Source organism: Balaenoptera physalus, assembly GCF_965194825.1.
Source record: "Balaenoptera physalus genome assembly, chromosome: 9".
Taxonomy (NCBI): domain Eukaryota; kingdom Metazoa; phylum Chordata; class Mammalia; order Artiodactyla; family Balaenopteridae; genus Balaenoptera; species Balaenoptera physalus.
The window spans coordinates 2,307,746-2,333,485 of NC_138888.1; the positions used below are offsets into that span (position 1 = coordinate 2,307,746).

General features: G+C 44.7%; 1 protein-coding gene across 21 annotated transcripts in view; it reads right to left on the reverse strand.

Moving 5' to 3' along the window:
• Window positions 1–25,740, reverse strand: part of CCR6 (C-C motif chemokine receptor 6) — an 80,963-nt gene that overhangs the window by 18,779 nt on the left and 36,444 nt on the right. For 8 of the 21 annotated variants that reach the window (XM_082475618.1, XM_082475619.1, XM_082475628.1 and 5 more), the window contains 3 exons: window positions 17,888–18,090; window positions 16,542–16,682; window positions 5,225–7,512 (listed from right to left, as the gene is read on the reverse strand). The gene's annotated coding sequence lies outside the window, so the exon portion shown is untranslated. Of the gene's footprint in view, window positions 1–5,224; window positions 7,513–16,541; window positions 16,683–17,887; window positions 18,091–18,223; window positions 18,264–19,022; window positions 25,529–25,740 lie in introns of those variants that run through there. The other 13 variants (XM_082475622.1, XM_082475624.1, XM_082475620.1 and 10 more) reach the window with 13 other exon arrangements.

The following is a 25,740-nucleotide window of genomic DNA, read 5'->3' on the forward strand; positions in this document are numbered from 1 at the left end:
GGATAATAAATCGTTGTTTTGAGCCACCACAGTTGGAGGTCGTTTGCTGAGCAGCAATGAGTAACGGGCGCCGTTCTCTCCTCTTCAGCTTGAGCTCTAAGCCTCTTCTGAAGTAACGAGATGTGTTACAAGTAACAAAAATCAAAACTAAAACGGACTTTCTTTGTTTAAAAAATATCCTCCCCAAGAAGGCCAACAGTTAGAAGAGGTGCTAGAAGTGGGGGGGAATAAGAAATCTAAGCCAGCGATGCTGTTGGAGAGATGAAGCCGGGCAACTTTAAAAACAGAATATCTCATCCAGCAGCGGCTTAGGTCTGAGCCTTGTGGTTTGGCTTGGTAGCTTTTCCTCCATATAGAAATACGGAAACGCTATTCATCAAATTCTGCCAGCAAATTCCCCAGGAGGGACAAAAGTGCATTTTATAGAGGGAATTATCAACCATGCTGACCCCTTGTATTTTGGAACTGACAAAGATTTCGGGTTGCACAGCCTTCGTGTTCAGGGCACATGCTGTAGCTTTGGGCCTGCACAGTTTGATACTCTTTTCCATTCTACACGCTAAACGATCCAGCCTGAACATTGTACTGCTAGAGAGTCAGGGGCGCACCGATCGCCTTTGCCTGCTGTAAATTAAACTTTCAGATAGCTACCCTGTGCTCTGCACTACATAGAGAGACGCGTTAAAGTATGTGATTTATTTCCTCCCTTTAAGGGACTTCCACAGTTGCAAAGGTGAGGCACAAACACATGACATTTCAGGCAGTGAGCGCAAGGCTGTGAGTGATGCTTCACGGCACTGAGAACGGGAACAGCTTAAGGAGGCATAGAGCGCCGTGCCTGTGGCGAAGGGGCCAGAGCTCAGCCGGGAGAGCTGACCCACTGGCCAGGTAGGCAGGGGGCGGGGGGCAAGCAGCAGGGCAAAGGCGTGGTGGCAGGAAAGCCCCGTCCTGGACCAGCCTGCGGAGCAGTGGAGGGGCTGAGCTGCAGTGGGAAGTCGAGGAAGGCTGGCCGAAGAGCTGGGACTTGGTCTCAGTGACAGCGCAAAGATGGGGGCGTTCTGTGAGCTGTGGAGTGACGGGGAGCAAGTTCCCAGCACCGACGTAGACAGGGAGCCGTCCAGGAGGGAGGCAGCCCAGAGCCCAAGAGCGACTGGCAGGGCTGATGGCTCACAGCCAGGCGTCTCGGCGTTCCCCTCGCCCTGCTCTGTTCATCTGCACGAGAAGCCTAGAGGGTGCTGGTGCTGTCAAACCGAAACTCAGAAATAGAGCAACTTCCTCAAGTTCACGCATCTCATAACTTGAGGAGCCAAGACGCAAAGCCATGTCATCTGACCCTGAAGTTTATGCGTTGCTGGGATAAACGTGAAGAAGAAATGATGTTTTGAAAAATCAGTAAAAAGCAAGAGGAAGAAGGAATTAAAATGATGTCAGATTTTCCACCTCAACAGAAATAGGGAAATCAGAACTGGAAACTTATTTCTAAGTTTCTAACATAGTTCTAACCAGAGAAGGTATAGAAGCTGACATAAGGGGAAGGAAATGAGATTCATTTAAGGTACATGGAGTGTGAGGGGACTGAACTACTGTGTAACTGGAGAGTCTTGACTTTAGATCTGGGTCAGCCACGTGTTGGCCATTTTTGAAATTAATCCCTGGGTGTCCGTCTCCTCATCAATAAAATGAAGCGGAGAGATTTGTGAAGGCTTCAGGTGAAGATTAGAGACACGGGAAGTGCAGGTCTCCCGCATGTTTGGTACACACCCCCACAGCTGGCCTCTCCCCCCTCCTTCCCCTCCCCTCCCCCTCCTCCCTCTCTTCCTCCAACCCCTCCCCCCCCCGCCCCTCCTCCTTCTCCTTCTGTCCTAAAGAGGAGCTCTAGCATGAGATGTAGGGAGAGTTATGCGCAGGAGGCTGTAACTGAACTCAGAGATGCAGATGAAAGCTCTGGGAGCCTGCACTTAAGCACAGGAAGCAGGAGAACGGATTGAAGTGAGGAAAAAAGACAGAAAAGAAGTGGCCAGAAGAACAGGTCACTTGAAATTAATACAGTGTTATTGGAGCGAGGGAGAAAAGTGCTTGAAGAAAAACCTGCGGAGTAGAGACTCTGAGGGCTGAAACTGACCTTTGGATTTAATTGCTAGTATTTACAGTGCTCTTGGAAGATAAGCTTTCAGTATGAATGTTCAAGTGAAAGCTTTACCATAAGGATCTAAGACGATAGTGTGGTCTCAGGAAATAGAGACCACAGATGTAGAAAAAAAAATTTTTTAATTGGCAGTGGTAAACAACAAGTTCCTACTGTATAGCACAGGGATCTATATTCAGTATCTTGTAATAAACCATAATAGAAAACAATATAAAAAAGAATATATACGTATAACTGAATCACTTTGCTGCACAGCAGAAACTAACACAACATTGTAAATCACCTAGACTTCAATTTAAAAATGCATAAATAAAAACTAAAACTAAAACAAAAACAAAAACCTGGCAGTAAGACTCAAAGAAGTAGAATGGCGTTATGGAGGGCAGCAGGCACAAGTGAGGTTTTATTTTTTGAGCCCTGGGAGCGAGCAGACACCACTGCTGACCCCCACTCCACACCCCCGGCCCACACCCGGTTTTAGCTGTGATGTGGGAACAGAGATTGCCTCCTGCACAGTCCCCATCTCAACCCCCAAAGCGCCGGTCTCCTGACTCCAGGCTTTGCCGCTCAGCCTCAGGCACAGCCCAGGAGTACAGAGGCGCTGGTGGCCCCTGCTGGACCAGCAGGGGGAGGGGAGTCAGCCCTCACGCCACAGAGACGGGAGCCAACGCTTCACGCCAGCATCACCCGCCCAGCACCGCCCCCCCTTCGCCTCGTGGGCTGCCAGGATTAGGGTGGCCAACCGTCCTGGTCTCCCAGAATGCGGAAACCTCAGGGCTGAGACCACGGCTGTCCTGGGCAGACCAGGATCTAATAGAAGTCACGGCACTGAGGACCGGGGGCGAGGAGCCCTTCTACTCGGCCATGGTGAGGGCAGAGCGTGAGTAGGGAGGTGAAGGGGCCTGGAACCAGCACACGCCAGGAAGGAGGGGGTCGAGAGGGGACCTCAGGGAAGATGCCGCCTTCAGTGTGTGAAGAAAGCCAGCAAGGAAAAGGAACGGCCTTATTCTCCACTGTGCCAAAAGGAGGATGTGGGCCAAAAGGAGGATGTGGGCCAAAAGACATGAGGGTGGAAGGAGGTGGTTTCAGCCGGGAGGAAGGAGGGATTTTGAGATACCCAGGCTGCCCAGCCATGGAGTGTGTGCCCTCCTCCCGCTGATTTCCCCAGACATGCTGTGGAGAGAAAGGTTCTGTTACCTCGTGTGCCAGAGGAAAGGGGGTTAAACAAAAAAGATTAACCCGATCTAAAAAAGGAAGCTCTGGGAGGTGGTGGAAGGAGGGAAAAGCTGGGAGGAAGGAGTGATGGGGTGTGGGGGAGACTGTGTGGGGGAAGGGTGTGGGGAGGGGTGTGGGAAGAAATATATTGAAATGATAACTATGGTTGCTTGGGGGGGGCTAGAAATATAAGAAATATAATTTTGTTTCTAAGTCTTTGTGCTCTCCATGTGTTTGATAATGAGATACATTGGTTGTACAATGAAACAATCTCTGAGAACTGTAAAAAGACTAATTGTAGTAACTGTTGCAGATATCACTAATGTTCACTTCTGGAAAAATTACACCTTCTAGATATTTCCTGATAATCTTCATTGTCTCACTGCTCCCATATTCACAACTTTTTCCATCAGTTTCCAGAACAGTGAACATGCTATTTTGCTTCAAATCAGTTACAGTAAACGGTGAAAGGAATTGTTGGACACGACTCCCGGCTCAGAACAGGAAAACCAGAGTGAGATTATTACAGTCAATGAAAGAGCTCTAAGTAGCATTAAAACTAACTTCCAGTGGGACTGGCTTTTCTCAGACTTACTTTAAAAATATCACAAAACTCTCCAACGAGGGCATGACTAATTTTACCAGAATAGACAGGATTAGATCACAGAGTGGGGACAGCAGAAAGGCCCCCTTTCCACCTGTTCTACCAAATCAAGAAGGAGGACAGGAAGGGCACTGGGGCCGGTCCCCGGCAGACACCCCATAGGAGGCCAGCAAGTCCCTCCACCTCAGGTCTGGAGAGAGGACGCCCACCCCTAACCAGAACACATGGGAGGAGTTACGCAAATCACTTCAGCCTATTTTACAGAATCTGAAAAGGCTAAAAGTGACAAAAAAGCCAAAGAAGACTAAGCTATTTTATTGCATTTTCATTTAATTTTACATACAAGACAGTGGCTTTTAGTTTCCTAAAACCTCTGTTTATCGGCCAGAAACAAATCTGAAAGGCACACATCCTTTTATGTTGGGGACCTCCAATCAAATAATGTTGATGTTAGATAAACCCACAAGTAAAATCTATAGCCTCCTTCCCTGAACCCGTAAAGACATCTCTGCCCCAGTCCCTAACTCTCTGTGCATGGGAGGGAAGGCAGCCAAGCAAAGGGCCTGGGGCCTCCACGGATTCACTGCATGCCTCAGTGACCCAGATTCGGGCCTCTGTTTTCATTCTGTCTAACGGGAACAGCCAGGCTGACTTATAAAGGTGCTACAGAAATGAGAAAGGACGAGGTCATGACAACGTGACAGCAGCCCCGCTGCTTCCCTGGCCATCACATCAGCAGCTACTAAGATGGCTGGGGAGAGAAACGTAACAACATAACAGCAGGAGCTGCCGCCGCCGCCTCTGAAACAGTAACCAGCCGTTGGATTGAGGATTCCTCTGCCTAGATGGGGCAGGGGAGGGGTTCCGAGTGCGCAGACAGAGTGAGGGTCTGAAGCCCCTCTCCAGACTCTGAGCGAGCGGGCCTGCAGTTCTTAACACCGCTGGGGCAGCTGCTGCCCAGGAGGCCACGCGTGAGCAGGAAAGACTGGGGGGTGCGCTAACTTGGGGCTCTCCTCCCTTCACCCCAGAATTTCAGGTGGCCGGTATGATGAGGAGGGAGACAGAGCACGGGGAGGACGAAGTCCTTACAACTCCATTCACAAGGAGGCTGAGGAGGGAAGTGCAGAGGCCTGGCCGCACCCCGGTCCTAGCGGCCCCCGGCCAAGGGCTGAGGGCGAGCCCTGGTCCTGGGCGGCGGCGCCTCCCCCTCGGCGGCCTTGCGCACCGTCTTAGCACTTCCCCTTCATTTCACTCCTTACCTTCTGCTCAGACCGCCCCCTCCTTCACAGCTTCATCCTTTCCTTGTTCCCTTTTCTCTTTTTTCATGCATCCAACTCCTCACTCTACGCCCCAAACAGAAGAAGTTGTGCAAAGCAAAATGGAGTGCATTTCACAGATATCAGTCTTCTCTGATATGGAATCCTCTTTAGATCCTAAGACCTCGCCCGGCCATCATGAAGAGCTCGCTGGATGCTGAGTGTACTTGACAGAGGAACTTGTCAATGTCTAATTCACCTTGTCCTGGGGGAAGGTAATTCTGAATTAACTTTCAACTGAGGTTGATTGTCTGCAGTTTTAAGTATTTTAAAATTTGAGACCTGGTTGATGCAATTCTGGCTCAAACGCATCTTCTAATAAAATCGCCGTTGTCCAGCCCTGCCTTTGATGCCTTTGTGGTCACCACCGCGGACGTGAGCTTTTCTCCTCTGCAGGAAAGCACCAAATTCCAAGCAGAAGTCGCTCAGATACTGAGGGCTATTTGCTTGTGCGTTACATGGCCCCAGACTGAGGTATACCGAGTTGGCCTCTCTGTATTTTGGGGTGTTCCCATCCCACCCCGTCCTCTTTCCTGCCTCGTTCCTCCCGGCGTCTGATTCCAGGAGTGACCTTCCCACTTGAAACTTTTTTGCTTCTATAAGCTCTGGGCTGGGAAACCAAACAGCCCTACTTATCAGAACCTCACCTAAAATAAGAGTCGGTACATCTGAATGTGCACCTGAGGGTCTCCCCTGGGAGAGGGGATGGGCTTTGCGGTATCTATTTTGGCTGCAAGAGTCTCTTTTTGTGTTCATTTCCTCTTTCTCAAGTTGTCTTAGAGGGTTGATGTTGACCTCCAGGTAAGCGAGGGCTCAGGAGGCTTAGGATGTTTAGTAAGAGAAGACATAAGGCAAGATTAAAGCAAATGCCTCCAGTATTGTCATATTAATGGAGTAACAGTATTTTTTAAATGGCATACATACATGAACCCACAACACAGTGAAACTCACTGCCACCCATTTGTCACTTTCACTTGAAAGATGATTTTATCATGAGAACTTCTTCCCGTGAAAGCAGCCTCGTCCATTCTCCCGAACCAGAGCCGGGAGTACGTCCACGTGTGGATGTGCGTCTACACGCGGATCTGTACCTTCTGCTGAGCCGGCCCCAGGCTGCCCCAGCCCTTCCTCCCAGCCCATCGCCCCCGTCTGTCAGCGCCCTGTGGCTCTCCTCTTCGTCTACGTGGGACTCGCTCCTGCCCTGTCCTCCTCACCTAGCGCACCGCCCGGCGCTCCAGGTCAGTTCCTATCCCCCTTCACACAGCCGCTCACCTGCCCCCCCCCATGCTTCATCCACATTTAGATCCACCAGCACCTCTCATTCCGTACACGGGGGCACAGGGGTGCAGCCCAGCATGTTCACAAATGGTAAGTTAAGGAGACTGTGCCTGGTTTTGGTTTGTAGAGTGTGCGTTTCTTCTTCACAGTCATGGCTCACGTGCGTGATGGCTCTTTCAAAGGCAGCCGTGGTTTATCAGGTTCTTTGCCACTGTTCCAACGGTCCTTTCACAAGTGCCAGTCACCATCAGCAGGGCACAGGCGACTTGAAGCGACTCGATTCCCTCCACATTACCCACGGATGGTGTAACTTCATGTCTCTAACTCTTTAACCACAGCTGCTCTCAGGACTGCGGTTGGAATTACGTAACATAACATAACATAAGATTACTTAGAATTACATAACATAACATAACATAAGATTACTTAGAATTACTTAGAATAGCATAAGATTACTTACGTCACCTGTCATTACTTAGACAGGTGATGTCTCTAGAACAGTGAACAGCACATCACAGACTCAGCAAAAGTTAGTGTCTCCCCTTCTCTCCCCGCGGCGTGGCTAAGTGGTCTAAGTGACAATCAGTGTCTGGCTTCATACCATAAATGTTCGCAATTTTCTTTTATCTTCAAAGCATTAAACAGTTAAGACAACAGGGATACAATGTTTCCTAAATCCCAGGATGAAATAAAAACTTACCAATAAAGAAGTAGCTTCTTGTTCCACAAATGAACAGCCACGGGAGTTTTCTTTCTTGAATGTCAGGTTTCTTTAGCCTTTAGACTTCTCTTCACCAGCGTAAGGCCACTGGCCTTCCTACGGATTAAAGCGGTTCGGATGCTGAGTGCTCAGCGCCTGCGCCTGGCGTGTGCCTGTGCTCGTGTTCTGACTCTGCCCACACTGGGTGGTGTGGTGAACATCTCACCACAAGCTTCATTCTTCCAGCTCGCACCTCAGATCGTAGAAAGGTAAAAAATAAGATGGAGGAAGGAAGGCAAGCTGATGCAACTAGGTCACTTAATAATTTCAATTTTAGAGACAATTTTTTTTCTTCTTTCAGAATTATTAGTCTGTGGAATATTTTTTAGTCTTCCTGGAAATTACAAATTAATCAGAATGATTATAAAGTTCTCTGAAAAGCTCCACATAATACCTAATGAACTTTATAGTCATCTACCCACATTCTGGCTTAAAAGAACAAAAGGCCTAAAAAAACACATGACTTACCCTTTAAAAGTAAAGATATGATAAATAGAGAATCTGCACGTCACAAATAATGTAGGTCAATGATCAGCTCCAAAAGAAGGCATAACCCAGTTGTAAAGGAGAAATATCACCCTCAAAAGATTCACGTTGCCTTCTCCACCATTTTCTACAATGTGTGGCCATTATGTTATAACTTGACCTGTGCAGGGACAGCAGGAACCTGACTGTCTATATCCCCAGAGCAACTATTCAGTTTGGAAATAGTCCTGTAATTTGAGGGGGAATCTGGGTTATGTTCTGTGAAATCTAAATAGAATTAGTCAAGCCACAAATCCCCCTATGGAAAGTTCTAAATTGGCCCTTGGTAGAAAACACCAGTGACCCTGCTGGGCAAGAAGTGAGAATGTTCATCCCTGGTTTCTCTAACTGTCTCCTTTCTTTTTTATATGATTATAAATAGTATTGTTAATGATAACACATCTAATAAAATTAGAAAGAACTTTCATGTTTATCATTTCGCTTAATCCTGACAAACCATTTTGGTAAAACATTTTACAGATGGAAAGTTACTAGCACATAAAGATGTTAAGTAATTTTCTCAAGAGTCTATAAACCAGGAGTAGTGGATTCAAAAAAATAAGGCCTGGGTCTTCTAAGTCCTCTTTACACCAAACCACAATTCATTTATTCTTTCAGCAAATGCTTTTTGAGCTTCTACTACGTGCCGGGAACTTTTCTAGGCCAAAGTGTTGCAGCAGTGAGTGAAACAGACAAATTCCTTGACTTCATGGGATTTACATTCCAGTCATGGGAGCTGGGCCATAAACAAAATAAAGAAAAAGATCTACAATATGGTAGAAAGTAATGAGTGCCATGGAGAAAAATCAGGCAGGGAGGACAGATAGGGATTACCGAGGCAATTTTTTTTTTTTTTTTTTTTTTTTTTATTTATTTGTTTGGCTGCACCAGGTCTTAGTTGCGGCAGGCGGGATCTTTCATTGCAGCATGTGGGATCCAGTTCCCCGACCAGGGATCGAACCTGGGCCCCCTGCATTGGGAGCACGGAGTCCTAACCACTGGCCCACCAGGGAAGTCCCCCGAGGCAATTTTAAGTCGAGTGGACAGGGAAGGTGTCACTGAGAGGTGACACTTAAGTGGAGCCCTGAGACAGGTGTGGGAGTGTGTCATGTGCTTATATGGGGGAGGGGCATTTCAGGACAAAGGAACAGCAAGGCACTGTCCCTGATGCAGACATCTGCCTGACAGGTTCAGGGGAAACCAAGGAGGGCAGTGTGACTAGAGTGAGCCCAGGAAGCGTGGGGAGAGTTGAGGTCAAAGAGGTGAGAGGGGCCAGGTTGGGGGTCTTGCAGTCCATTGTAATGACTTTACCTTCTCCTTAGGGTGAGATGGGAAGCTATTGGAAGGTTTTGGCTGACATTACATTTTAAGGACGGTCTGACTTACATTTTAAGATTACTCTGGTGGCAATGTGAAACGTAGATTACAGGGAACCCAGGTGGAACTAGGAAGAACATCCCAGTAAGATATGATGGGTCTGTTTTGGAGATAAAGTCAACAAGATTTGCCAACAGACTGGATATTGGATTTGAGAGAAAGAGAAGCACAAAACATGACTCTAAGGTGTTTGACCTGAACAGTAGCAGGATCAGTTGATTAAATAAAATGGGAATATTGCAGAAGCAGTAGGTTGAGGGTGGAAGAGGATATCAGGAATTTAGCTAGGAACTTGAGATGTTAGAGATACCTATTAGAATATCCCAGTGGAGATACCAATACAATAAATAATTGCTTATCTGAATATGAAGCTCAGAGGACAGTGCTGGGCTGGAGATGTAAATTTAGGAGTCATGAGCTTATGGGTGGATGAGATCACCAAGGGATTGGGCATAGATGGATAAGAGAAGAGGTTCAGTGTCTGAGATCTGGAGGCCAGCACAAAAGTATTTCAAGAAGGGGAGAATAATCAACTATGTCAATGCTGCTAGCAGATCAAACAACACAAAACTGAAAAAAAAATGACCATTAGATTTAGCAGCATGCAATCATTGCAACCCTGACAGTTTTTGTTGAGCGGCATGGGGAAACCTAGCTGGAAGGGGGCTGGAAATAGGAGAGGATACAAACACTTATTTCGGAGAGTTTACACGAGAGGAAAGAGAGAAATGGTGAGGAACTAGAGATGATGCTGGAGTCCAAAAATCTGTCGTTAAGATGGTAGAAATGAGAGATGTTTACACACTGGTGGGAATGACCCAGTAAGGAGGAAAATGTTGACTATGCAAGAAAGAGAAGGGAGAAGCACTCGGTCCCATCCCCAAGTGGACCGAGGAGGCTGGGAGACTGTGCACCAGCAAGAGACTTCCTCAGTTGTAGGCAAGGCGGCAGCGTCCACGGGCACAGCACACAGGTGGATGTGGTGGTGAGTGTTTATGCAGGTTCTTTTCTGATTGTTCCTTTGTTCACAGTGAAAAAGGAAACCAGGTCATCGGCTGAGAGTGAAGATGGAAAAAGAGGCATCAGAGCTTTGACAAGAGAGGAAAAGGAATGCAACAGCCATCTAGGGGAGAGGGAGAATGAAAGGGGTACAGAATTACATAACTGCCAGGCAACATCGGTAAGCAGCCATGAATTTAAAGCAAGACCAGTCACGACGATTGTTTGTTATCTTTTTCTAGACACATTCATTATGTAGACACAAGAGTCAGGGAGTAGGAGAGTTGAACCCAGCAAGAGCTGTGGTTTAGCCAGCTGAGTAAGACAGACAGAGGGCCAGTGGGTTGTGCAATAAAAGTATAACATGGCCTTCTAACCATCCAAGGATCACTCCACCCCACGATAGTCTAGTGATGGCCCACAGACAGATTCTTCAAAAAGAAGCATAATGATCACCATCTAGATTCAGAAACGGGGTCTGTCCAACTCACGGTTGACATTGGTCTCTGCATTGACAATGTCTCTGACATTGGTACCAAGGAATACATCCTGATGGGATATAGTTGTCCTCTTCGATGTCAAGTACAAATGTAACAATATTGCTAGTAATGTTAGTAATCTTGGTGTTATCTGTCCTTATTGATTAGGAAAATTTGCTAATGGTGCTTTGGACAAACAAATGTAGGTCCAGACACCAATCTGGGCTAGGGTTTGGGAGACATCACTTATGCATAATAAAATAACATGAGCAGAAATTTCTAATATTTGATTTTAGGTTTTCCTGGCCTTTTCCATGATGTAACCAGCACTCCAATATCCCCAAATGTTAAGTAAAATTCTGTTGCATACACTAGACATATGCTAGAGGTGCTTTCCAAGAATGAAGAAAAGAGATGGTCTTCAGAATCAGGCACCCACATTGGAAAGAGAAGCGTGCCTAGGGGTTGAGAGGGGGTGTTAGCAGAGAAAGTGGCTGCCCAGGTCGTCGGAAATCCCCGAGCATCCCCGAGAGAGGCCTTGCAGCGGTCCACGTGACCCTGCAAGCTTTCAACACACTACAAATAAGCATGAAATTGGAAGGTGATTCTGAGTTCCTCTGCATCAGGTTGCTTACTTGACTCTTTACCTTCTGGACTAATTTAGTCATCTGAGCACATGGAAGTGAATAGAACTGGTCAAGGCATAGCACCTCAGACAGCACACTGGTTCACTACGTTGGTGCCTTCATGGCCGAGAAGACCCAGAAGCAGAAAGTTGTATTGCTTTGAAAAGACACGCATGGGTCATAGGGTGGGAGATAAGTCTTCTGACATCAAAAGAGCCTGTGTTCTCGAGGATATTCCTGGGGACCCAGGCATCTGGGTTGAAATTCATTACCCAAAGGAAGGCCCCAATCTATCTGCCCTCTTTGGGGTTTGACGTGACATATGAGACTATCTTATCCTAAACCATTTACTGGATGACCTGAAAAGATGCCAGCTCTCCGTGGGTCCAAGAACAAGATAGGACTTCCCAGGGTGGTCCAGGCTGGAGTGTTTGCTGCCACTCCCATGCTGGCCTCGAGAGAGTGCTTTTGCTCCCCCTTCTTTATTACCCTCAGGCATGGACTGAGCCCTGATCTTTATTCCCACAGCATGCTAAAGACTAGCTCTCAAACAAGATCTCACTGAAGGTTGAGGATTAATAAAAGGAAGCCCCGATCCACGTGGGAACTTAGATTTTGCTGTTAGAAGTGACGTCATATTTCCAGAGCCGTCCTCAGGGGGCCCTCCGACGCCCTCTTTGCTTGGCTCCTGGGTGGTCACCTCACTGCCATTGCACTGGGCAAGGCACTAGCTGCTCCCACTGCAAAGGCAGTCAGTCAGCCTCAGAGCCCAAGCCCCAGCAGCGGAGGCGCTGGGCAGGGAGACGTCCCCCTGTGCTCCCATGGCCCTGGTCCCTCATTCCAAGATCTCTTTCTCAGGATGATTAAGGGTGGGAATTTCTACCGCCTTCAGGAGCCATGGGCATCACTGCCCCATCCGGCCGCCCCCGGGAACCTGCCCCACCCCTTCCCAGCAGAGCAGCCGCCTCACAGCATTAGGTCCAGCTCACCGGAGTCACGCATCGCTCTCAAACATTACACCCCCTGGAAGACCTCGCCCATCCAGCCCAGGCGGCTGCCCCAGGCCCCACCCAGTGTCTGGCACAAACTCCTCCAGCTCCAGGTGAAGGTCACACCTGTTCTCCTGAAAACTCTCCTCAAAGAATCGATAAACCACCCCCAAGAAAGCAAGCCAGGTGTCCTACCGGGATCGCCTGCAAGCTCACGTGTTCCTCCAAGGAAGCAACCAGCTCTGCAGAGGCAGTGCTGTGACACACATCTCATCTACATAACTCCGGAGGCTCATGGCGTTCAGAAGTTCCTGCGTTCACACGGCCTCATTTCCTTCCAAAAGTAACGACCTTGGTTCACTGATAAGCCCGCTGACGGGGAGACTGTCTGTTTCAATGGGTGTTCAAGTCTTCATCCCTTTGAAACCAAAATTCACTCAAACTTTGAAATTTGTCATCAGGGTAAATAATGCACGTTAAAATTGGGACAGTCTGCTAAAGTGGTAACCTGGTCATCAATGGAGCACGTGCTGTGTGCACACATGTTATACTTTGTCTCTAATGCTCACAATAGCCTGTGAGGTCCTCAGTATTGGGCTCACTTACTGGTGAGGACACAATAGCTCAGAAAAAAATAGACACTTTGTTCTGATTCCCACTCCCCCCCCAAGAGGGTTGAGAATTGTGCAGAGTATGAATATTCCTTCCAAGAAGGTTTAAAGTCATCTTTCATTATCATAAACATGGAAGTTAGCTTTTGACAATATTTGCCATTGCTGAAAAAAAATTAGTAAGAGCCAAAGAAGACATTCAGCTTGAAAGAAAGCAGCGAAAATTGGTAAGTTTAAGCATTACATTTTCATCACCAATAAGACATTCATTCGACCAGAGTATGGAGAGATGCTGTAGCGACACGATTTTTTCCACATTCGTTTATCCAGACGTTTTAGTTAACACTTAGTGTTTCTACATAATTGAAAGTGATTTTCAAGCAGATATCGTGGGTGCCCTTCATGTGCCCTCAGGCCTCGACCTTCTGGTCCAGCGGCCAGCCTTCCTCCCTCTGTGCCCGGACTCCCTGTGAAACGAGAGCCTGCTGACCCAAGCATGGCAGACAGGAAGCGCTGGAGAACCAGCACCCACAGGAGCGGCCCCACTCCGTGTCTGGTGGGCCAGAGTTTCCCAGGGGAATCAAGCCAGTTACTCACAATGGGTCCTTGTGGCATGGGGCCTCGCAGGACGGCACTGCTCTCATTGGCTGCCCCTCTCCCCCCTGCCCTCAGTTGCTCTCCAGGGTCCTGGACTACCCACCAGCTTGTAAAATACTTCCATGAGAATCCAGGTTCTGCTTCTAGCAAACCCCAAACTATGCAGAACTTATGAAACATGTAAACACTGTCGGAGTTTCATCCTGGGATAAATGTGTCCTTCCATTTTAATACATACGTTTTTTCAATACGTACAAAACATATTTTACAATTGAATGTTTTGGCTTTGTTTGTTGAAATACCCAATTACAAGGATGCCAATGGGACCCTAGCAGAGTAAACAAAATAGCCATTTGGAAGTAAAGTTTTTCATGTTTGCTGAAGAAACCAGTGTTAATCACAAAATTCATTAATTCTGAAAGAATAAAATAGGTCCACATTCTGCCTTCTATAGAGCAAAAAGAACAATGTTGTGGATGATTTTTAAATAAGAACCATCAACTACTAAAAAAAAAACTGAATTGTGAAGATCTGAGAATGCGCTACTACATGCAAGGAATTTGGAGATTCTGTGTGAATATAATTAATGAAGATTTATTCATTCTAATCCTCAATGAAATTCTTTTAATATACATATTAAGATGTAATTATTTAGAAATGTTGCCTGCTGGCATCTAATCGTGTGTACTGGATTGCCATAATTATTAATGAAAAGCCAAGTTTCAATGATTAGAGCAAAAAGGCTCAATCTTTCATTTGCTTGCTTCCCCTCCCACCTCTCCTAAGAAAAGGCGCCAGTGTGAAGTCTTCAACTCTGAATAAGCTGAACATAGCCATTACCATTCCCAAGCGTAACCTTATTATTTCTTAGAATTAAATTTCTAAGCAGCTGTCACATTAGGGCATTCAGGTAGGAGCTGCCAAGGGCAAGGTTTTCATTGGTTTTGCCTGTTTCCATAGGTTGGTGCTTCAGAACCAACATATGGTCAAATTTTAAAATTTTTAGTAAATAAAAATAAAAAGTTAATCAAAGCACCAAATGTCTGATGCTAAAAGGACAGTGATGATACAAATAAAATATTGATTCCACTGGCTGAACCATTCAACCAATGAACATATTTCTCTCATTTCTTACTCTCCACTAAATAATTTCTTCCAAATCCTCTTTTGTGTTTCTCTCCTTTACTGACATCGTATTTTTCTATTTTCCTTACCATCAACATGCCTTACATCTCTAAGTGGGCAGACAATGTAAAAGAAACTTTTTGTGGCCAATTTGTATTTTGCACTCTTAGGAAGTAGAGCTGAGGATTTGTTGAGATGCCGGGGCAGGAAGAATTAGCTCCTGTGCACTTTGCACAGATCCACACCCCCCATCTAGTCCTTGGAGACCCTTCAAGTTTCACCACTTGTCCCATTAAAGTCATTCAGAGCAAAAGGATCCGACCTAGAATCACACACTGTGCTTAGTTCTCAGAGTCTCCTTCACAATCGGTTTCTCAGTCTTCCCCTGGCCTCACAACCTTGACACCTCAGACAATTGTAGAATAGTCCTCGGTTTGGCTTTGTCTCGCGTATCCTTACGTCTAGATACAGGATACACATTTCTGGCAGAAATGTCACAGAGTTGATGCTGTGCTCTTCCCAGCGGGCCCTGACAGGTGCCTCGTCCCTCGGCTTGTACTGTGATCACGTGATGAACGTGGTATCTGCCAGACTTCCCCACTGTGAAGTCATTCTTTTCCCTTTGTCATGAGTATTTTATGAGGGGAAGCTTTGAGACTGTAACTAAGCCCTGCCCTCATCAGACCTTCACTGCCGGTTCTAGCACACCTGGATATTTCTTGGATTGCTTATTGTTACGAGGGTACCCAGTGGCGATGCTGCCATCCACCTGTCCTTCCACACTGAAAGGCGGGCGTTCTGCTACCGAAAGCTTTCTCCGCTCCCGATTTATTTATGTCAGAACAGGCTCACGGATTCCTATTTTGTTCAGTAGGTTACTGAATAACCCATTATTACTTTCATTCATAATAACATCATTATTTATTTTGATGTAAAAGTCTCTCCAGATTTGACCAAAATGTCCTTTTGACATCCTATCACTGTTTGAGCATTTCCTTACTTCCCGTTTTCAGCCCATCTTGCAATTTCCCAGTCCCACCCAGCCCTGGGATCTGCCATTTCTCCAAGTCTGGTTTTTTTTTTCTGTGGCGAATGGTACATAGAATCTAACAGCTGGGCTCTAGCGTGTTCATTGCTACAGGGGTGTCTGCTCCCAGCCGATTTTGGTGGAAAAATCTAAAGTGTATCTATGTTTACATATACACACATGCACACACACATACAGTAGTGCAAACACATACATACACATGTATGATACATCTATATTTACATCTACATCTATATACATATATTGAAACCCCGACTCTCACCAATATCTCCAATTTGAAATCAGCACTGTAGGATTCATTCCAGTCTTTCCACATTTATAATTTCCTTCTTTGACCATGAGAAACATGGCTTCCACTAATCCTCAGGACATTTACCAATTGGATCAATCCTCCCTCTGTGTAACGACCCTCCCATCACCACCGCTGCCCTCCTGAGCAGCTACCCTCTCACTTTGCTTTGGTTCTGATCTCCAGTCTGGGTTGCCTTCCACACCCCACGTAGACACCTTCCTTAACCCACTTGGGTTCCGTGTCCACATCACAGCTCACCAGGGCTCTTGAATGTTAATGTAAACATAAGGACTGCTGTTCACCGTTACACGGGACGTGCACCGCACAACTCCAGGGGGCACAGTCTCTGTTTTTCAACCTGCCACCTTGGACCATAGTTTCCTTTCCAGCCTCCTTGACATTCTTCAGATATTTACTAACCTAACAGCACTTATGAAAAGATATCTAAAATAGTGAACTCATGAGCTGTGTTTCTTTCCAACCATCTGATACAACTTGTAAATAATAAAATTGTCCTCAAATATTTTTCTTTCACTTACTTGGCCAATACTTACCAAGTGTCTGCTTTGTGCTAAAATCCGAAACTTTTCATTAAGATTTATTAGGATTTTTCCAAGTCCAGACTTCCATTCTTCATTCATTCCCTGGAATCAGGATGTCTTCCAGGCCATGACCTTCGGTTTCTGGGACATTTTCTGGGACGAACAAAAGTGAGAGAAATAACATGTCCATGACTAATCATTCTAGTTGTTACCAGTAAAAGTCATTAGTTACATACTTTCTCTAAGCAGCCTGTAAACAAAGCCTGTTTCTCTTGTTCCCAAAAGTTTTTGTCGCTTATTTTGCTCCCCATGTCACCCCATTCACTTCCTGGGGGGTCGTGGTTTTAACCAAGCAAACCCTGGGTGTGCTAGTTACCATCATTGACAGGAGGGCCCTGCACCACATGCACTTTCTGTGTCACCCTCCTCTGGGGCCGGCTTCCTCTTCCCCCACTGCTCTTGGTGGCAGGCACTGAGCCCTGCCCCAGCTCCTTGGGTCTCAGTTGTGGCTGCCCCATTTGTAGGACAAATCTAGGATGATAACAGCTTTTCCTCCCTGTGCATTAGATTCCAGCCATTCACATGTTCATTTTCCGATTTTGAACTGGCTGAACCTGCATCTTTTGTAGGAAGAATGGAAACAACATGCTTACACTGGGCTCAGGGAAGATGGTGCGGTCACAGCATCGCATCTGAACCAGCAAAAGCCCATGGAACAAGCACCCGAAACTTCCTGATTGTTTTGTCTTCAGGCCCATGGGTGATCCTGTATAAAGGATCCTGTGTAAAGTATAAAGGACATCTTTGCTCCTTTAAGACATGAATATGTGAAGATTGTAAAGGTGGGTTCTGTAGTAGGGACTAATTTCCCCCAATTTCGGTTCTCTCCTTCTTGCACAGTAATAGAATTTTGCCTGGACACACAGGCACCTTGAAAAAAGCCCCCAAGTCTGCACACGAGCCTCCCTGGTATCTTGGAGCGGCCATGTGGTGAAGTGCTGGCTGTGAGATGTGGGTGCCCTTTGCCCCTCGTCTTTGTCTGTCCGTCCATCCTCCTGGCTGGAACAAGGATGCCACCTTCTTTGAGAGTTTGGGGCCACACCCTAGCGACAGGGGATGGCTGCGCAGGAGGAGTTGGGTCGCCTGAGGGCTGGTGGAGCAGAGCTGGCCCCGCCGTCCTGGACAGCTCGCCCCCATCGCGTGACGGAAGACCCCAATCCCAGCCTGCGGAAGGCTCGACTGCCTTCAGGTTCCTGCTCTGTGCAGGACCACTCAGTGTTGCCTGACACACAAAAGATACAAGATAGCATAAACCAACCACCAGCGGGTTTCCTGGGGGTGTGAAACAGTACAGATACCCGGGCTAGAGGTGGGAGAAGGAGCCCTGAAGCCAGGTGTGCAAGGAGACGGTGTCAGCAACAGGACCCCTGGGCAGGAAAGGGGATCCCTGGGCAGCAGCTGGACCCCTGAGCAGGCCGTCCCTGAGAATGAATGGTGGGAGCCAAGGGACAGAGGAAGGTCCCTCTGGGCGGCTTGGGGACGGTGCAGAGACTGGCCGGTCCTGGAAAGGAGACAGGATAAGGAGGTTTGATGTGGGCTTTTCGAGCGGTGTTTGATGTGGGGGGACCATTGTGTTCGTCCATATTAGGAAACTCACTTCGAGGGGTTAAAACAATAAACGGCTGACGTCTTACCTGCCCCTGAACCTCCTGCCCAGAGCAGTGTCGAGGAGATCTGGGGTTTAGGAATAGGATGAATGAGAGGGAGAGAATTCTGTCCTGTATGGTACTGGGCGATTGTTCAAGGGTGGAAACTCAGTCAGTGGGGTTCTGTGCCATGTCAAAATGTCTTGGGTTGTATTGGTCCCATGAGAATAACTTCCCAGAGCATCTTTAAAAACCCCACCTCTGTCGATGGACACTTAGGTTGTTTCCATGTCTTGGCTATTGTGAATAGTGCTGCAATGAACATTGGGGTGCATGTATCCTTTTGAACCATGGTTTTCTCTGGATAGATGCCCAGGAGTGGGATTGCTGGATCATACAGTAGCTCTATTTTTAGTTTTTTAAGGATTGACATATACACACTGCTCTATTTAAAACAGATAACCAACAAGGACCTACTGTATAGCACAGGGAACTCTACTCAATATTCTGTAATAACCTAAATGGGAAAAGAACTTGAAAAAGAATAGATACATGTATATGTATAACTGGATCACTTTGCTGTAAACCTGAAACTAACACAAAGTTGTTAGTCAAATACATTCCAATATAAAATAAAAATTTGTTTAAAAACAGATTTAAAAAAAACTAGTGAAACAATAAATGTTTTATACCAAAAAAAAAACCAAAAACCAAAAAACCATACATAACAACACACAGCCAGTGGTGAATAGCCGGCCAACACGCCGCAGAGGTGGGGACAGAAGGAAGGCCTGGTGGGCCCAGCTGTGGATGAGGAGATGGCCTGCGTCAGGAACCTGACCGCTACCTGGAGGCCAGCAGGCTGAGCGCCGCCGTGCGCGGGGACGTCCTTCTGACAGAGGCTGGTGATCAGCTGGGATGGGAGAAACGGATGCAGGGAGAAAAGTTAGGTTCAACAGGCTCGTGTGTTGGTCTGGACTTGTGGGCGAGGGGTGCGGGACATGCCCTCCGAATGTGCCTCTTCGCTGTATGGATTATTTTGAGCTAAAGGCTCTTGAGTACCAGCAGACACAGGAAAAGCTCTAAAACTACGGCAGAATTTCTCCTTTTGCAAAGGAAATTTCCATTTGTAACAGGCCTCCCTCTGCCGTAGGGGGAGAAGAGCCCTCTTAACGATTCTCACTGAAGAGGAAGCTGGGACTTGGGTCTGCGGTGAACCTCACTACACAGGCCCTGTTGACACCCCTCCCCGCCCAAGCCCAAGCCCCCCTCCTCAGCTGAGCCCGAGATGGTGCACAGGCCCCCGTTCCGACCACGCCTGTGAGTAACTCATCTCTGGGTGCGCCGTGTGTAGGTGTGATGCCACGTCACCACACGTCTGTCTGTCTCTCTCTCGGTGGCCTGTCTGCGGTCGGTCCAGTTTGCAGGGTCCCGGCAGGAGAACCAGGAGGGTAGCGGGGCGGGGGGAGGAGAAGGTCTTCCCCCCTACACAGGCCATGGGGGGAAGGAAAGAGAAAAAGGGAAACATAGGAGAAGCATTCTGAAGGAAGAATTAGCAGAAGTGACCACTGAACTTAGAACCTGAGGGGCAGGGAGGGCGCACAGTGTCGCGTGGGTAGACGCCAGCCCCCGCTGGGGGAGCGCGAAGGCCAAGCACCCACGTGACGGCGGTGACCAGAGACGCAGTCCCGGCCCTAACGGGCCGGCGGACCAGCGGGAAGACGGTAACGCGCAGCCCCCACGCAGGTCACTCAGCCCACCGCGGAAGGTCTGGAGAAGCAAGGGTTCTTCAAGAGCATCTAAAGGTTGCACTCGGATGGGGATCAGACAGCTTCCTTGAGTTGGGAGCTGGAGGGTGAGGAAGAATTTCCCACCGAGGTGTGTGAGGAGAGAGCCCAGTACTCCAGGCCTCGGGGTCGGGGGGCGGAGGGATGGGAGCAGGGGCCCCCCCAGTTATCCCCAGCCAGGGCCTGCAGAGCCCTAATCTTGTAGGAGGCGCTCTGGGCCCAACAGGGGAGCTGTGGAGGCCCTAGTAAAAATCTGTCACATGTCCTTTATATATAAGAACATCTCATATATGAGAAAAATCAAATAGAAGGTATTAGCAAAGGTACTGAACTGTATCAAACTTCCAAGTGAAACTTTTTCCACTTTCTAAGTGAAAAACTGAGCTTGCTTCCATGAACATAACTTCTAAAAATTTTTTTTCTTCTTTTTCTTCTTTTTTTAAAATTGAAGTATAGTGGATTTACAACGCTTCAGGTGTACAGCAAAGTGATTCAGTTATATGTATGTGTGTGTATATATATATATATGTATATATATATATGTATATATACATATATATATATATTCTTTTTCAGATTCTTTTCCATGATAGGTTATTACAAGGTATTGAGCAGAGTTCCCTGTGCTAGACAGTAGGTCCTTGTTGGTTATCTATTTTATATATAGTAGTGTGTATCTGTTAATCTCAAATTCCCAATTTATCCCACCCCCCCTTTCCCCTTTGGTAACCGTAAGTTTGTTTTCTATGTCTGTGAGTCTCTTTCTGTTTTGTAAATAGGTTCATCTGTACCACTTTTTAGATTCCACATATGTGATATCATGTGATATTTGTCTTTCACTGTCTGACTTACTTCATTTAGTATGATCATCTCTAGGCCCATCCATGTTGCTGCAAATGGCATGATTTCATTCTTTTTTATGGCTGAGTAATATTCCATTGTGTACATATACCACATCTTTTTTATCCATTAATCTGTTGATGGACATTTCGTTTGCTTCTATGACTTAGTTATTGTAAATAGTGCTGTGATGAACATTGGGGTGCATCTATCTTTCAAATTAGAGTTTTCATCTTTTCCAGATATACTCCCAGGAGTGGGATTGCTGGGTCATATGGTAGCTCTATTTTTAGTTTTTAAGGAACCTCCATACTGTTCTCCATAGTGGCTGCACCAATTTACATTCCCACCAACAGTGTAGGAGGGTTCCCTTTTCTCCACACCCTCTCCAGCATTTATTGTTTGTAGACTTTTTGTTGAGGGCCATTCTGACTGGTGTGAGGTGGTACCTCATTGTAGTTTTGATTTTGAACATAACTTTTTATTTTAGGCTAGGAATGGATACACAGAATTCCCTTGATTAAGACATTTCAATGATGATTCTTCAGATTCTGCATGGTCTGAGTGAGTTTCGTGCAGAGGCTCATGGCCTCTAACACCTGAGAAGGATGGAGAGGGGGAAGGATGCCCATGGAACTGCAGATGACCAGTGTCCTGATGCCCAAAAAGGAAGGGGTGGGGAAGCGGGGGGAAAAACATCACTAAAGACTAGACTTGGCACCCCAGAAATATTTTAGAACATATTGCTTCATAAATATTTCTGTGAGCATTTAGAAGAGTGTGGTAAACACTATGAGCACATCATCACAAAGCAACTTCATTTCTTTTATTTTTTCCAGCTTTATTGAGGTGTGATAGACAAATGAAATTGTAAGATATTTAAAGTGTGCAATGCGATGATCTGGCATATGTATACATGTGAAAGGATTTCCCCCTCATTGAGTTAATTAATGCATCCATCATCTCACATAATTAACTTTTGTGTGTGTGTGAGAGAACATTTAAGTTCTACTCTCTTAGCAAATTTCAATTATACATACAGTGGTATCAACTATAATCACCATGTTATACATTAGATCCTCAGACATTAGTCATCTTAAGACTGAAAGTTAGCAACCTTTACCAGCCTCTCCCTATTTTCCCCACCCTCAGCCCTGGCAGCCACTTTTCTACTCTCTGTTTCTATGAGTTTGACTTTTTTTTCTTTTAGATTCCACATATAAGTGATACCGTGTGGTACTTGTCTTTTTCTGTGCGGATTATGTCACTTAGCATAATGCCTTCCAGGTTCATCCATGTTGCTGCAAATGATAAGATTTCCTTTTTTTACGGCTGAGCAAGACTCTATTGTATATAAGGTGCCACATCTTCTTCATCCATCTGTCGATAGACCCTTAAGTTGTTTCCATATCTTGACTATTGTCAATAATGCTGCTATGAACATGGGAGGAAAGATATCTCTTCGAGATAGTGACTTAGTTTCCTTTGGATATATACCCAAAAGTAGGATTCTTAATCATATGGTAGTTCTATTTTTAGTTACTTGAGGAACCTCCACATTGATTTCCATAGTGGCTGTACCAGTTGACATTCCAACAGCGGGCAAGGGTCCTTTATCTCCACATCCTCACTGGCATTTATCTCGTCTTTTTGATAGCAGACATCCTAACAAGTGTGAGGTGATAGCTCACTGAGAATTTGATTTGCATTTCCCTGATGATTAGTAATGTTGAACACATTTTTATGTACCCATTGGCCATTTATATGTCTTCTTTGGAAAAACATCTATTTATGTCCTTTGTCCATTTTTAATTGGGTTTGTTTGTTTGCTTATTGCTATTGAGTTGTACGAGTTCCTTGTATATTTTGGCTATTAGCCCCTTATCAGATATATGGTTTGCAAATATTTTCTCCCACTCAGTAGATTGCCTTTTCATTTTGTTAATGGTTTCCTTTGCTGTGCAGAAGCTTGTTAGTTTAATGTAGTTCCCTTGCTTATTTTTGCTTTTGTTGTCTTTACGTTTGACGCCAAATGCAAAAAATCATCACCAAGACCAATGTCAAGAAGTCTACTGCCTATATTTTCTTCTAGGAATTTTACAGTTTTAGGTCTTATGTTCAAGTCTTTAATCAATTTTGAGTTGATTTTTGTGTAAGGTGTACGATAGGGGTCCAGTGTCATTCTTTTGCAAGTGGCTGTCCAGTTTTTCCAACATAATTTATTAAAGAGGCTGTCCGTTCCCCATTATATATTCTTGGCTCTTTTGTGGAAAATGAATTGACCGTACATGTGTGTTTATTCTGGGCTCTCTATTCTGTTTTATTGATCTATGTGGTTGTTTTTATGTGAATACCATGCTGTTTTGATGAGCAGAGCTTTGTAATAGAGTTTGAAATCAGGAAGCATGATGCCTCTAGCTTTGTTCTTCTTTCTCAAGATTACTTTGATTCCTTTGAGTCCCTAGTGGTTCTGTACAAATTTTAGGATTATTTTTTCTATTTCTGTGAATATTGCCACTGGAATTTTGACAGAAATTATATTGAATCTGAAGATCTCTTTGGATAAATGAATATTTTAACAATATTAATTCTTCCAGTCCATGAGCACAGAATATCTTTCCATTTATTTGTATCCTCTTTGATTTCTTTCATCAATGTTTTATGGTTTTCATTGCACAGATATTTCACCTCCTTGGTTAAATTTATTCCTAAGTATTTTATTCTTTTTGATGGAATTGTTTTCCCAATTTTTTGTTCTGATCATTAATTGTGGGGTATAAAAATGCAATTGATTTTTTTATATTGATTTTGTATCCTGCAACTGTACTGAAATAATTTTTAGTTCTAACCTTTTTTTTTTTTTTTCTGTAGAGCCTTGTAGGTTGTCTATGTATAATACCATGTCATCTGCAAATAGAAACAATTTACTTCTTTTCCGATTTGGATGTCTTTATTTCTTTTTCTTGCCTAATTGCTCTAACTAGGGCTTCCAGTACTGTGTTGAATAAAAATGGTGAGAACAGACATCCTTGTCTTGTTCCTGATCTTGAGATAAAACTTTCAGTGTTTCACCATTGAGTATGGTGTTAGCTGTAAGCTTTTCATACCTGGACTTTATTATGTTTAGATACATTCCCTCTATACCCAGTTTGTTGAGAAGTTTTGTCATAAAAGAATGCTGAATTTTGCCAGAGTTTTTTCTACATCTATTGAGATGATGATACAATTTTTATCATTCATTTTTATAATGTGGTGAATCACATTAATTAACCTGTCCATGTTGAGCCATTGTTGCCCTCCTGGAAAAATCCCACTTGATCCTGGTGTGTAATCCATTCAATGTATTGTTTAAATTAGTTTGCTTACATTTTATTGAGGATTTTTGCCTATATGTTCATCAGAGATACTGGACTGTAATTTCTTTTCTTGTAATGCTTTTTTCTGGTTTTGGTACCAGGGTAATGCTGTCCTCATAAAATCAGTTTGGAAGTATTTCCTCCTGCTCTATTTTTTGGAAGAGTTTGAGGGGGATTGGTATTAATTCTTCTTTGAATGTTTGGTAGAATTCATCATTGAAGCCATCTGGTCCTGGGCTTTTGTTTTTTGGGAGATTTTTGATTATTGGTTCAATCTCCTTACTAGTAATTGATTTAGTCAGATTTTCTATTTCTTCAGGATTCAGTCTTGGTAGGTTGTATGTTTCTAGGAATTTATCAACTTCTTTCAGGTAGTCCAGTGTTTTTGGTGTAGAATATTCATAGTAGTATCTTAAGATCTTTTGTATTTCTGTGGTATCAGTTGTGATGTGTTCTCTTTCTAATTTTATTTGAGAGCTGTCTCTCTTTTTCTTGGTAAGTCTAGCTAAAGATTTGTCTATTGGGTTTATCTTTTCAAAAACCCAGCTCTTAGTTTCATTGACCTTTCCTATTGTCTTTGTAGTCTCTATTTAATTTGGGTCTGCTCTGACCTTTGTTATTTCCTTCCTTCTACTAAATTTGGGCTAAGTTTATTCTGCTTTTTCAAGTTCCTTGAGGTGTAAAGTTCTTTGAGGTGTAAAGTTAGTTGTTCATTTGAGATCTTTCTTTTTTCTTAATGTACATGTTTATTGCTATAAACTTCCCTCTTTGAACTACTTTTGCTGCATCACAGAAGTTTTAGAATGTTGTGTTTTCATTTTCATTTGTCTCAAGATACTTTTAAATTTCTTTTTTATTTTTTCTTTGACCCATTTGTTGTTCAGTAGCTTGTTGTTTAATCTCCACATATTCGTGAATTTTCCAGTTTTCGTCTTATAATTGATTTATAGTTTCATTTCATTATGGTTGGAAAAGATGTTTGAAATGATTTCAATCTTCTTAATTTATTGACTTACTCTGTGGCCTGACATGTGACCTCTCCTGGAGAATGTTCCATGTGCACTTGAGAAGAATGTGTATTCTGCTGCTGTTGGATGGAATGTTCTATGTATGTTATTTGGCTCCACTAGGTGTAATGTGTAGTTTAAGTGCAATGTTTCTTTGTTGATTTTCTGTCTGGATGATCTCTTTATTGTTACAAGTGAGGTATTATTGTATTGTATTGTATGCTATTATTGTATTGCTGTCTATCTCTCCTTTCAGATCTGTTCAAATTTGCTTTATATATTTAGGTGCTCCAATGTTGTATGCATAAATATTTCCAATTGTTATATCCTCTTGATGAATTGACCCCTTTATCGTTATATAATGACCTTCTTTGTCTCATTGCAGTCTTTGGCTTAATGTCTATTTTGTCTGATATGCATAAAGGATATAAGTATACATAAAACCCTTTGCTTTTTAAATTTTCATTTGCATGTAATATCTTTTTCCATCCCTCCACTTTCAATCTACTCCTGTCCTTAAAACTGAGATGAGTCTTTAGTAGGCAACATATAGTTGGGTCTTATTTTTGTATCCA